The sequence below is a fragment of the Lolium perenne genome, chromosome 7, assembly GCF_019359855.2.
Source record: "Lolium perenne isolate Kyuss_39 chromosome 7, Kyuss_2.0, whole genome shotgun sequence".
Classification (NCBI taxonomy): Eukaryota; Viridiplantae; Streptophyta; class Magnoliopsida; order Poales; family Poaceae; genus Lolium; species Lolium perenne.
In genome coordinates, this window is record NC_067250.2 from 291,272,492 (window position 1) to 291,285,371 (window position 12,880).

The 12,880-nt window shown below is 41.7% G+C and overlaps 1 long non-coding RNA gene across 1 annotated transcript; it reads right to left on the reverse strand.

The window, feature by feature from the left end:
• Nucleotides 1–8,843: 8,843 nt before the first annotated feature.
• On the reverse strand, nucleotides 8,844–12,011 carry LOC127312279 (uncharacterized). Its single transcript, XR_007858222.1, has 2 exons — nucleotides 10,271–12,011; nucleotides 8,844–10,199 (listed from the first exon to the last, which is right to left on the reverse strand). It is a non-coding gene; the product is annotated as an uncharacterized lncRNA (long non-coding RNA).
• Nucleotides 12,012–12,880: the final 869 nt, after the last annotated feature.

Below are 12,880 nucleotides of genomic sequence, written 5' to 3' on the forward strand. Positions count from 1 at the left end.
ACTGATAAACTTGATAAAACTCTAAGTGGAATCAATGAGAGAATTGCCGTTTTAGAAACTTGTGCTACTCATGATAATCGAACCCATAGGATTAGTGAACTTTAAGAAGCTATGGGAACCTTGGGTTCAACTTTTTCTTCTCTTAAGTTTAAGGAGAAAGCCTATGTGGGTAAGGAGCAAAAGTTCAAGTATGTCTCTAAAGTGCCTAAGCCAAAAAAATTATTATAGGCCTAAAATTGACAAAGCCCTTAGTACCACTATGGATAATGGAGCATCTAAGATACCTAATGTGACAAATTGTGAAAATTATGATGTTGATGCTTCATCTCTTCATAATACTTGATTCACACTTTCTGCGCCTAGCTGAAAGGCGTTAAAGAAAAGCGCTTATGGGAGACAACCCATTATTTTTTACTTCTGCACTTTTGTTTTATATTTGAGTCTTGGAAGTTGTTAATACTGTAGCAACCTCTCCTTATCTTTATTTTATTGCATTGTTGTGCCAAGTAAAGTCTTTGATAGTAAAGTCAATACAAGATTTGGATTACTGCGCAGAAACAGATTTCTTACTGTCACGGAATTGGGCAGCCCCTTCTGTAGGTAATTTAGAAAAATCTGCCAATTTACGTGCGTGATCCTTAGATATGTACGCAACTTTCATTCAATTTGAGCATTTTCATCTGAGCAAGTTAAGTGCCCCAGAAAAATTCGTCTTTACGAACTGTTCTGTTTTGACAGCTGCCTTTTATTTCGCATTGCCTGTTTTGCTATGTTTGATGGATTTCTTTGTTCCATTAACTTTCAGTAGCTTTGTGCAATGTCCAGAAGTGTTAAGAATGATTATGTCACCTCTGAATATGTGAATTTTCGATTATGCACTAACCCTCTAATGAGTTTGTTTTGAGTTTGGTGTGGAGGAAGTTTTCAAGGGTCAAGAGAGGAGGATGATATAATATGATCAAGAAGAGTGAAAAGTCTAAGCTTGGGGATGCCCCCGTGGTTCATCCCTGCATATTTTAAGAAGACTCAAGCATCTAAGCTTGGGGATGCCCAAGGAATCCCTTCTTCATCGACAACTTATCAGGTCACCTCTAGTGAAACTATATTTTTATTCCGTCACATCTTATGTGCTTTACTTGGAGCGTCTGTATGTTTTTATTTTTGTTTTTGTTTGAATAAAATCAGATCCTAGCATTCCTTGTGTGGGAGAGAGACACGCTCCGCTGTTGCATATGAACACATGTGTTCTTAGCTTTACTTTTAATGTTCATGGCGAAGGTTGAAACTGCTTCATTCATTGTTATATGGTTGGAAACAGAAAATGCTTCATGTGGTAATTGGTATAATGTCTTGAATAATTTGATACTTGACAATTATTGTGCTCATATAGATCATGTTTAAGCTCTTGCATCATGTACTTTGTACCCATTAATGAAGAACTACATAGAGCTTGTTAAAATTTGGTTTGCATGATTGGTCTCTCTAGAGTCTAGATATTTTCTGGTTAAGGTGTTTGAACAACAAGGAAGACGATGTAGAGTCTTATAATGCTTGCAATATGTTTTTATGTAAGTTTTGCTGTACCGTTTTATACTTGAGTTTGCTTCAAACAACCTTGCTAGCCTAGCCTTGTATTGAGAGGGAATACTTCTCGTGCATCCAAATCCTTGAGCCAAAAACCATGCCATTTGTGTCCACCATACCTACCTACTACATGGTATTTCTCTGCCATTCCAAAGTAAATTACTTGAGTGCTACCTTTAAAATTCTATTCTTTGTCTTTGCAATATATAGCTCATGGGAAAATAGCCTTAAAAACTATTGTGGTAAAGAATATGTACTTATGTATCTTATTTCTTAATAAGTTGCTTGTTGAGCGGTAACCATATTTCTGGGGACGCCACCAACTATTACACCTTTGTTGAATATCATGTGAGTTGCTATGCATGTTCGTCTTGTCTAAAGTAAGGGTGATTTATCATGATCAAATGGTTTGAGTATGCATATTGTTAGAGAAGAACATTGGGCCGCTAACTAAAACCATGAATCATGGTGGAAGTTTCAGTTTGGACATTAATCCTCAATCTCCTATGAGAATATTATCTGTTGTTGAATGCTTATGCATTAAAGAGGAGTCCATTATCTGTTGTCTATGTTGTCCCGGTATGGATGTCTAAGTTGAGAATAATCAAAAACGAGAAATCAAATGCGATCTTTCTCCTTAGACCTTTGTACAGGCGGCATAGAGGTACCCCTTTGTGACACTTGGTTGAAACATATGTTATGCAATGATAATCCATGTAAATCCAAGCTAATTAGGACAAGGTGCGAGCACTATTGGTAATCTATGCATGAGGCTTGCAACTTATAAGATGTCTTATATATAACACATATGATTTATTACCACCGTTGACAAAATTGTTTCTATGTTTTCAAAATGAAAAGCTCTAGCACAAAAATAGTAATCCATGCTTCCCTCTGCGAAGGGCTTATCTTTTACTTTATTGTTGAGTCAGTTTACCTACTTCTTTCTATCTTAGAAGCAAACACTTGTATGAACTGTGTGCATTGATTCTTACATGTTTACCTATTGCACTTGTTATATTACTTTGTGTTGACAATTATCCATGAGATATACATGTTGAAGTTGAAAGCAACTGCTGAAACTTATATCTTCCTTTGTGTTGCTTCAAAGCTTTCTACTAAGAATCTATTGCTTTATGAGTTAACTCTTATGCATGTCTTATTGATGCTTGTCTTGAAAGTATTATTCATGAAAAGTCTTTGCTATATGATTCAGTTGTTTATTCATTATCTTTACCATTGCTTCGAATCGCTACATTCATCTCATATGCTTTACAATAATATTGATCAAGATTATGATAGCATGTCACTTCAGAAATTATCCTTGTTATCGTTTACCTACTCGAGGGCGAGTAGGAACTAAGCTTGGGGATGCTTGATACGTCTCAAACGTATCTATAATTTCTTATGTTCCATGCTACTTTTATGATGATACTCACATGTTTTATACACACTTTATGTCATTATTATGCATTTTCCGGCACTAACCTATTGACGAGATGCCGAAGAGCCAGTTGCTATTTTCTGCTGTTTTTGGTTTCAGAAATCCTACAAAGGAAATATTCTCGGAATTGGACGAAATCAACGCCCAGGATCTTATTTTTCCACGAAGCTTCCAGAAGACCGAAAGGGATACGAATTGGGGCGACGAGGCGCCGCCACCATAGGGCCGCGCGGCCAGAGGGGGGCCTGCGCCACCCTATGGTGTGGGCCCCTCGTCAGCCCTCCAACGCTGCCCTTCCGCCTACTTAAAGCCTTCGTCGCGAAAACCCCAGTACCGAGAGCCACGATACGGAAAACCTTCCAGAGACGCCGCCGCCGCCAATCCCATCTCGGGGGATTCAGGAGATCGCCTCCGGCACCTGATACGTCTCAAACGTATCTATAATTTCTTATGTTCCATGCTACTTTTATGATGATACTCACATGTTTTATACACATTATATGTCATATTTATGCGTTTTCTGGAACTAACCTATTGACGAGATGCCGAAGTGCCAGTTCCTGTTTTCTGCTGTTTTTGGTTTCAGAAATCCTAGTAAGGAAATATTCTCGGAATTGGACGAAATCAACGCCCAGAGTCTTAGAATTGGACGAAGCTTCCAGAACACCCGAGAGTCGCCAGAGGGTGGCCACAGGCCCACCAGATGATAGGCTGGCGCGGCCCAGGCCTTGGCCGCGCCGCCCTACTGTGACACCACCAGGCCCCCTCCGAGGCTGCCCTTCCGCCTACTTAAGGTCTCCGTCGCGAAAACCCTATCACGTTCGACGAAACCAGAGAAAACCTTCCAGAGCCGCCGCCATCGCGAAGCCAAGATCTGGGGGACAGGAGTCTCTGTTCCGGCACGCCGCCGGGACGGGGAAGTGCCCCCGGAAGGCTCCTCCATCGACACCACCGCCATCTCCATCAACGCTGCTGTCTCCCATGAGGAGGGAGTAGTTCTCCATCGAGGCTCGGGGCTGTACCGGTAGCTATGTGGTTAATCTCTCTCCTATGTGCTTCAATACAATAATCTCATGAGCTGCCTTACATGATTGAGATTCATATGATGATGCTTGTAATCTAGATGTCATTATGCAAGTCAAGTGGATTTTACTTATGTGATCTCCGGAGACTCCTTGTCCCACGTGTGTAAAGGTGACAGTGTGTGCACCGTGTGGGTCTCTTAGGCTATATTTCACAGAATACTTATTCGCTGATATGAATGGCATAGTGAAGTGCTTATTTATATCTCTTTATGATTGCAATGTGTTTTGTATCACAATATATCTGTGTGCTACTCTAGTGATGTTATTAAAGTAGTTTATTCCTCCTGCACGGTGTAATGGTGACAGTGTGTGCATCGTGTAGTACTTGGCGTAGGCTATGATTGTGATCTCTTGTAGATTATGAAGTTAACTATTGCTATGATAGTATTGATGTGATCTATTCCTCCTTTCATAGCGTGAAGGTGACAGTGTGCATGCTATGTTAGTACTTGGTTTGGTTATGTTGATCTGTCATGCACTCTAAGGTTATTTAAACATGAACATCGAATATTGTGGAGCTTGTTAACTCCGGCATTGAGGGTTCGTGTAATCCTACACAGTTAGTGGTGTTCATCATCCAACAAGAGGGTGTAGAGTCTAGCATCTATCTATTTATTCTGTTATGTGATCAATGTTGAGAGTGTCCACTAGTGAAAGTATGATCCCTAGGCCTTGTTCCTAAATACTGCTATCGCTGTTTGTTTACTGTTTTACTGCATCTATACTTCCTGCAATATTACCACCATCAACCACACACCAGTCCTGGACAACAAAGCACTTTTCTGGTGCCGTTGCTACTGCTCACATTTATTCATACCACCTGTATTTCACTATCTCTTCGCCGAACTAGTGCACCTATTAGGTGTGTTGGGGACACAAGAGACTTCTTGCTTTGTGGTTGCAGGGTTGCATGAGAGGGATATCTTTGACCTCTTCCTCCCTGAGTTCGATAAAACTTGGGTGATCCACTTAAGGGAAACTTGCTGCTGTTCTACAAACCTCTGCTCTTGGAGGCCCAACACTGTCTACAAGAATAGAAGCACCCGTAGACATCAAGCACTTTTCTGGCGCCGTTGCCGGGGAGGAAAGGTAAAAGGCACTCGTACTCTGGTCCCAGGTAAAGTACTTTTCTGTTGCCGTTGTGTGTGTGCTCGAAGCTATTTCCTTTAGATCCTGCAATTGCATCTTTTTGTTTCTTGTTTACACTAGTTAGGCATAATGGAAAACAACAAAAATATGAGAGATCTTTATGAACTTTATCTTGAATTAGGACATGATGTGTTTGAAGAGAGAATTAAAAAACCCATGGAACTTTATATGCATACTAATGGGAATGTTATTAATATGAATGCTTTGAACACTATTGTTGCTAATGCTAAGGAAAATTCTAAGCTTGGGGAGGTCGGTTTTGATGAAAATGATCTCTTTAGCCCTCCGGGTATTGAGGAGAAAGTTTATGTTGATTATGATATGCCTCCCATATATGATGATTATAATGATAGTGGTCTTTTGGTGCCACCTACTATGGAGGATAAAGCTTGTTATGATTATACTATGCCTCCTATATTTGATGATGAGAATAATAATGATAGCTACTTTGTTGAATTTGCTCCCACTACAATTAATAAGAATGACTATGCTTATGTGGAGAGTAATAATTTTATGCATGAGACTCATGATAAGAATGTTTTATTTGATAGTTATATTGTTGAGTTTGCTTATGATGCTACTGGATATTATTATGAGAGAGGAAAATATGGTTGTAGAAATTTTCATGTTACTAAAACACCTCTCTTTTTGCTGAAAATCTTGAAGCTGCACTTGTTTTATCTTTCTATGCTTGTTGCATTATGCTTCATGAATTTGTTTATTTACAAGATTCCTATGCATAGGAAGCATGTTAGGCTTAAATTTGTTTTGAACTTGCTTTTTGATGCTCTCTTTTGCTTCAACTACTATTTCTTGGGAGTGCATCATTAAAACTGCTGAGCCCATCTTAATGGCTATAAAAAAAAGCACTTCTTGGAAGATAACCCATGTGTTTATTTTACTACAAATTTTTTTTTATATTTGAGTCTTGGAAGTTGTTACTACTGTAGCAACCTCTCCTTATCTTAGTTTTGTTGCATTGTTGTGCCAAGTAAAGTCTTTGATAGTAAGGTTCATACTCGATTTGGATTACTGCGCAGAAACAGATTTCTTGCTGTCACGAATCTGGGCCTAATTCTCTGTAAGTAACTCAGAAAATTATGCCAATTTACGTGAGTGATCCCCAGATATGTACGCAACTTTCATTCAATTTGGGCATTTTCATCTGAGCAAGTCTGGTGCCTCTTTTAAATTCTTCTTTACGGACTGTTCTGTTTTGACAGATTCTGCCTTTTATTTCGCATTGCCTCTTTCGCTGTGTCGGATGGATTTCTTTGTTCCATTACCTTCCAGTAGCTTTGAGCAATGTCCAGAAGTGTTAAGAATGATTGTGTCACCTCTGAATATGTGAATTTTTGATTATGCACTAACCCTCTAATGAGTTTGTTTTGAGTTTGGTGTGGAGGAAGTTTTCAAGGGTCAAGAGAGGAGGATGATACAATATGATCAAGAAGAGTGAAAAGTCTAAGCTTGGGGATGCCCCGGTGGCTCATCCCTGCATATTTCAAGAAGACTCAAGCATCTAAGCTTGGGGATGCCCAAGGCATCCCCTTCTTCATCGACAAATTGTCAGGTTTCTTCTCTTGAAACTATATTTTTATTCGGTCACATCTTATGTGCTTTACTTGGAGCGTCTGTGTGCTTTTATTTTCGTTTTGTTATTTTCATTCTCTGAATAAATGTTTGTGTGGGAGAGAGACACGCTCTGCTGGTTCGTATGAACACATATGTTCTTAGCTTTATCTTTAACTAGATGACCCGTTGCGCTATCGCGCAAATGGCAAAATCAAGGCACAATCTAAACTATAAGATTTATCTTTATTTGTACTTATTGCGCGCATGGGGATAAAAAGTTTGGTTCAAAATTTTGAACCAGTTGGTACCACGTAAACCAAAAACTATTATAGATGGGCTTCAAGGTTATCACAACTTCGCCCCCAGCACAAAGGCAAAAGCAAGACTGGTGGAATTCACATGTAAATTCTATGGAAATTTGGAGAATGTCCAATATCATTGTCCCACAGGCAATAACACTATGTACAAAATCAGGAGGCGGGTGCCAATTCAAAATTGAATTTATTGCATGAAAACTTATATTTACAGAAAAATTACTACCGGATGGTCTCATTATGTACAAACTTAACCTGATAAATTATTCCAGCTAATATGCAAAGAAAACCTCATTTCAACTCTATCCCCATCCCTGAGTTTGGTCTCGGGCAACATAGATTTTCTATTGACTGAAAGCAGCTTCTGATCCGTGCTCATTCGTTATCCAGCGCAAGCGGCTATGCACCGGTAGCAATCCTCACTATCTTCACATACTGTCAGTAGACAATGTCTAGCGCATAAAGATATTGGTCTGGTAAGAGCTCTTGAGCTGAAAAGATCACACTACAGAAGAAACAGCTGCATGTGATTAAAAAGTTCACTGCAAAGACAGTGTATAAAAATAGATACAAACATATAAACGGAAGGTGAAGCACGATAATAGCATGGCTCTAAGCGCCACAACTACTGCACAAGTGTTTGTTTAATCACACATCATCTCATGAAGCTGAAAGCAGTATAATGGAACCTCATATACAATACCTATGTGTTTGCTCAGTATATATTCATAATAGTATATGCTTGCTCCAACTTCAGCAAATATATCACAATTGGTGTGTCTTGGCACGGGACAAAGGAAATAGAAATATGAAGTTATAATTAACTTATCCCTGTTAAGGAGCTTAATTAGTTAATACCATTGAACAATCAAATAGGAATCAACCTTTCGATAGAGTAGAAGGGTTCAAACAAAGACTTTGCTCTACCCTAAGATATATATAAGAAACAAATATTATATCAAGATATTAAAAAAGGTCACGATGAGAACAATAGGAGACCGAGTTTCTGGAAATTAAAGTGCATCATCCAAACAATGTAGTGTCGGATGTTCAGACTAATAGGGTTGATCAAACAATGCACACCATGATGAAATAGCAAATCAGATTAGGAGTATACCCAACATGATGAGTACCTCGGGTAAGGAACACTAAAATAGCAAGAAATCTGCCATAAGTTGACAAAAATAAGGTGTCACTGAAACGTCAATAATGGCTACTTGTGACGTTACGGTGACACTTTTCAAAACGTCGAAAGCTGGGAGTCAGCAGTGACTGCTTAAGACGTTCCACTTGAAAATGTCATAGAGCTTTGTGACGTTTTAAAATGTCACTGACGGCATGACGTTCCCAAAACGTCATGGGCACCTGCCCCCGAGTCCAGCGTGGCAATCCGACGTGGCAAAATTCTGACGAATTAGAAACGTCATTATCTGAATTCAGCCCGGTCCATTCAGCTCCTTATGTGGGCTGAGCCCATTAGTTCTGATTTTTTTTTCGGCTTTGTTGGGCCTTGGCCCGTAACTGACCCAATTACCTCAGCCTTTTTAGCTTATTTTTTTTTCAACGGCATTTTTAGCTGCTGTACTTACTGGCCTGGGCCAATTTTCATTGGGCCGTGGCCTTTTTAGGACCCATTACAGTTTTGGACCGGCAGTCAATAAGAACCAGTCAAGCTCATTATTAGTATGAACATAAAACTTAGCAAATCAATCAATTACATTTCAGCAACAAGAACTAGTCAAGCTCGTTATTAGTATGAACATAAAACTTTCATCACAGTGACTTGGAGCAATAAAACTCAGTCATGCTCGTTATTACAATATAAACATAAAATTTCATTAGAGTTGTCTTCAGGTTCTCCAGCATGCATCTTGCCAGACAATGATGTTGCACGAGTTATCTTCAGGCTCTCCACCTACAGGTTGTTCCGCAGCAACTCATCCTACACCACCCAGAAACAGCGCTTCAGGTCAACCCAAGTAAAATAAGCATCAAGGAACGTACACAGCAAACTCTTCTGCACAGCAAGACAGAACAATCAGAGAGTTGGTAAATAAAGAAGTTAATTTTCAATTAACTTCACATCATGTCATATTCAAAAGAAGGTCCTGTAACGCTTATTACAGAAGGCATGTATACAAATGAAAGCACAAGCTTATGTAAATAAAGAGAAGAAATGTAAAACAAGTTGCTGCTTATTATAGATGGCATATAATACAATAGAAGGAATTAAATAGCAGAAAAAACTGAAACTGCATGGATTGTACAGTAGTAGACTAGCAGAACTGTGCAATTAAGTCAACTTAAAACGGAAGGCCTAGTCTATTTAGAGTAGGACATGTGTAACAGTAACGAAATGAAACACTAGATGCAGATCATGTTCTTTAGAAACAAGCATTGAAATCATTTAGCAAAAGTAAATAATTCAGGGACTACTTAATAACTAGCATCCAGATCATGCAACAAGTTTAAAAGTTAAAAGACTACTATAACACACAGGTGGTATCAAATTTGCTTGTGGAACAAATACCGGTGGTATACGTAACTTCAGGTGGTATACATAGCCTGGGAGGTACCAGTGATCATGTTCTTGATGAAGTCACGGTGACCAGGAGCAGCAATAACGGTGCATGAGTTGATAAGCAAAAGTACAAGGCAAATGATTCTGGATAGCGAAGTGATCTTATGAAGACAAAGTTAGCAACATCAAGAATTATTACCTCGCTGATTCTGGATTAAACAAAGACCATGCTCAGCCAATTCAAGTGAATAATAATACTTAGCTAATTCATCTAGTGCATCAAACTAACTATTGCACTACTGCTACGTGTACATAAGAACAACTTGCAGGTTACACCGATTTAGTAAGATACAACATCAGCATGTTAGCGAGCAGAATATGAAGTTATTAACAATAAGAAGGATACAGTCCTCGAAGAAGCTCCTGATCTCAGCGAGGCGGTAGGGAGGGAGCTCCTTGATGTCGTTGAAGTGCCTGTACTCTAGGTCGTCAGCGCAGATGGCGGTGATCTTGTCGTCAGCCTCGCCCTGTTCGTTTAGAAATGTGAGTGTCTGATATATAGCACTAACCACAAATAGTAGGGCAGAGTTATAACTACCCGGTGCTAGTATGTATCAGCAGAATCAAGCATGCCGTGGACGTAATCGTCTTCGTCGGTGAACCCGGGCGCCACACCAGAAACATGTGCGCTGCATCTTTCCTAACCTGAGGTTCTATGGTTGACACGAGTGAGTTGAAAACAATGAGTTCAAGTAAATATGACACCAAACGAAACAATATGTAATTCCAGCAAGGTGAGAAGTAAAGAGCTAATCATAGGTGACGCATACTAAGAATGTATGGGTGTTGCACATGTATATGTCCCCATATTCCCATATCAGAATATTGTTAGGCCTAATAAGCAAGCAAGGAAATTTGAGCAAATAATAAGCAACCGCTGAAAAGTCAAACCATCAGGCCAGACTAAGAATAGAGACACTAATAACAGTGCCCGATGATCAGCTAGACAGACCATATAATGGAAATCTGAACTTTAAAAAAAAATACTAAGAGAGCTGAATTTGAATCAAGCTATCTATAGCACAGAATCGGCACTATGGCTGTGGCACCAATAAAGCTATCCAGAGAGGCATGGGTCGCAGGTGTTTGGAAGGATCTCCCATCTGGCATCTGGCAATGTTACTAGTAGCTAGGACTAGTACTGAAGAAGAATAGGGGATCCCTATGTGTAGTAGGAGGATGATGAGTGAAGAAGAATCGAGCATAGTGGATGATGTATTTGGAAGGAAGGATTGGTTCAAAATCCAAGTGCACGGGGTGTCAAACGAAATATAAACCGTAGAGCGAAGCAGGCTTGCAGCAGCTACCCCTCGGTGGAATCGAATCATGTGAAATCATGAATCTGAGGGAGCAGAGCAAGGGAAGAACCTCTCTTTGGTTTTGTTACCCAGGATGGCGAGGCCGTCCCCATGGTCGTCCGTGTTGCGTGTAGTGGCAGGTCCAGCAGGTGGACGCGGAGGTTGATGCGGCTGGTGCATCGCGGAGGATGGCTGGGCGGGTGGAGTTGGCTTGCCCTCGGCGTGGGGCGTCGTGGGGGTGGAGGCGGAGAAGGTAGGGGCCCCCGGCCGGAGGCATCTTGTGGTGGGTGCGGCGAGCGCGCGCGATGCGATGCGAGGGTCGATGGAGCTCCGCCCACGGATGCAGATGCGCGCCGGCGAGGAAGGCCGGCAGTTGGGTGGCCGTGGCTTCGTTGTTCCGGCGCCGGCGCCGCCGATTTGGTGGGTGGGGAGGGGTTAGGGTTTGGTTGGTTGGGTGGGGAGTGGGTTTCGGATCCTGCCCGCACCAACCGACGGAGAAGGCCCTATCGGAGAGGAAGCGAACGCACCACGGGCGGCTGAGGATGACGCCGACGCCGCCGGCCCGTCCGCCGGCGCCAACGCCATTTCCGCCTCCTCCGCCTCCGCTGCCACCGTGCTTGGGGTAGCGGCGCTCGTCGTTGGACCTGGAATCGAAGCAGGAGAAGCAACCCATCGCGCGCGCGGCCCACCCAATCAACGCCTCGCCGCGCCGCCGAGAGGCAGCCGCATTCACGCAGCGAGCGCCGCCGGATTCGAGAGCTCCCGAAGCGAATCGGCGGGCCCTGGAGGCGGGCGGGGGTAGGCGGAGGAGGGAGGAGGGAGAGAGTGGTGGTGGACTGGAGCTGGGTGAGCCGGTAGGGCAGGGCTGGGCGTCGGGATAAGCGGAAGGATCGGGATCAGGTCGCCGGAGTTGGCCGGGATCTAGGCCGGAGAGGAGGGGCGGCGGAAGGGAAATGGCTAGGGTTTCTGGCCTGCGGGCGGTCTGGATCGGTTTTGTTGGAGTGGTCTGGTCGCGCGCGTGGTTTGGTGGTCTGGTCGGTCGCGCGCGTGACCCAAAAAATTTAGGCGCCAATGGGAAAATCCCGCGCATGGTTTGCAGCGTTGGATACTTCGGACGGTTGAGATTCAAGTTTGGAGCTGATCCTTGGTAGGTTGTTTCCTGTCTTCTGATTGGCTAATTTTTTTTGGCATGCTAATGACGTTGTTGATTTGTCGCAATCGGCAGTGGAAAAACATCGTAGGCCACTTAATTTTGCTAATGACGTTTTGACCTAAATTGCCAATGACGTTTTTGCCCAATAACGTCACGATTTTCTAGGGTTTTGCCCCCCCACCCCGAGTGGCCAAGGACGATCATAAAACTATGACATTTTGATTTCCAGTCATAAAAAAAACGTCATATTATGGCAGATTTCTTGTAGTAATTAATAGACAATAGAACTTCCATATGACCTCACAGGCATTATAACCTCACCCACAACCTGTTCTTATATGCACAGTAGAATGATGGCTAAGAGCATCTGCACATAAAACTCTTCGAATGAAAAGGTTACCACACCCTTGAAACAAAGAGGAATAAACTTTTATCTTGATCACTACTACATGAACATCGCTACTTGTTCCAAATAGAAAAGGTTCATCTCTGGTTAAACTTAGAATAACACATGCTTATATAATGCCTTTAGATTTCTGTAGAGAAAAAAATTCTTCCGGAGATTGATTTTATCAAGATCTATATGGCATCATGTTGAACTGTGTAGCTATTATTATTATATGACATCCGGAGAAAACAAAGTGGTGTGAAAGGAACCATTATCTAATTTCAATGCGAGTTTTCCAGTAAATCAAAC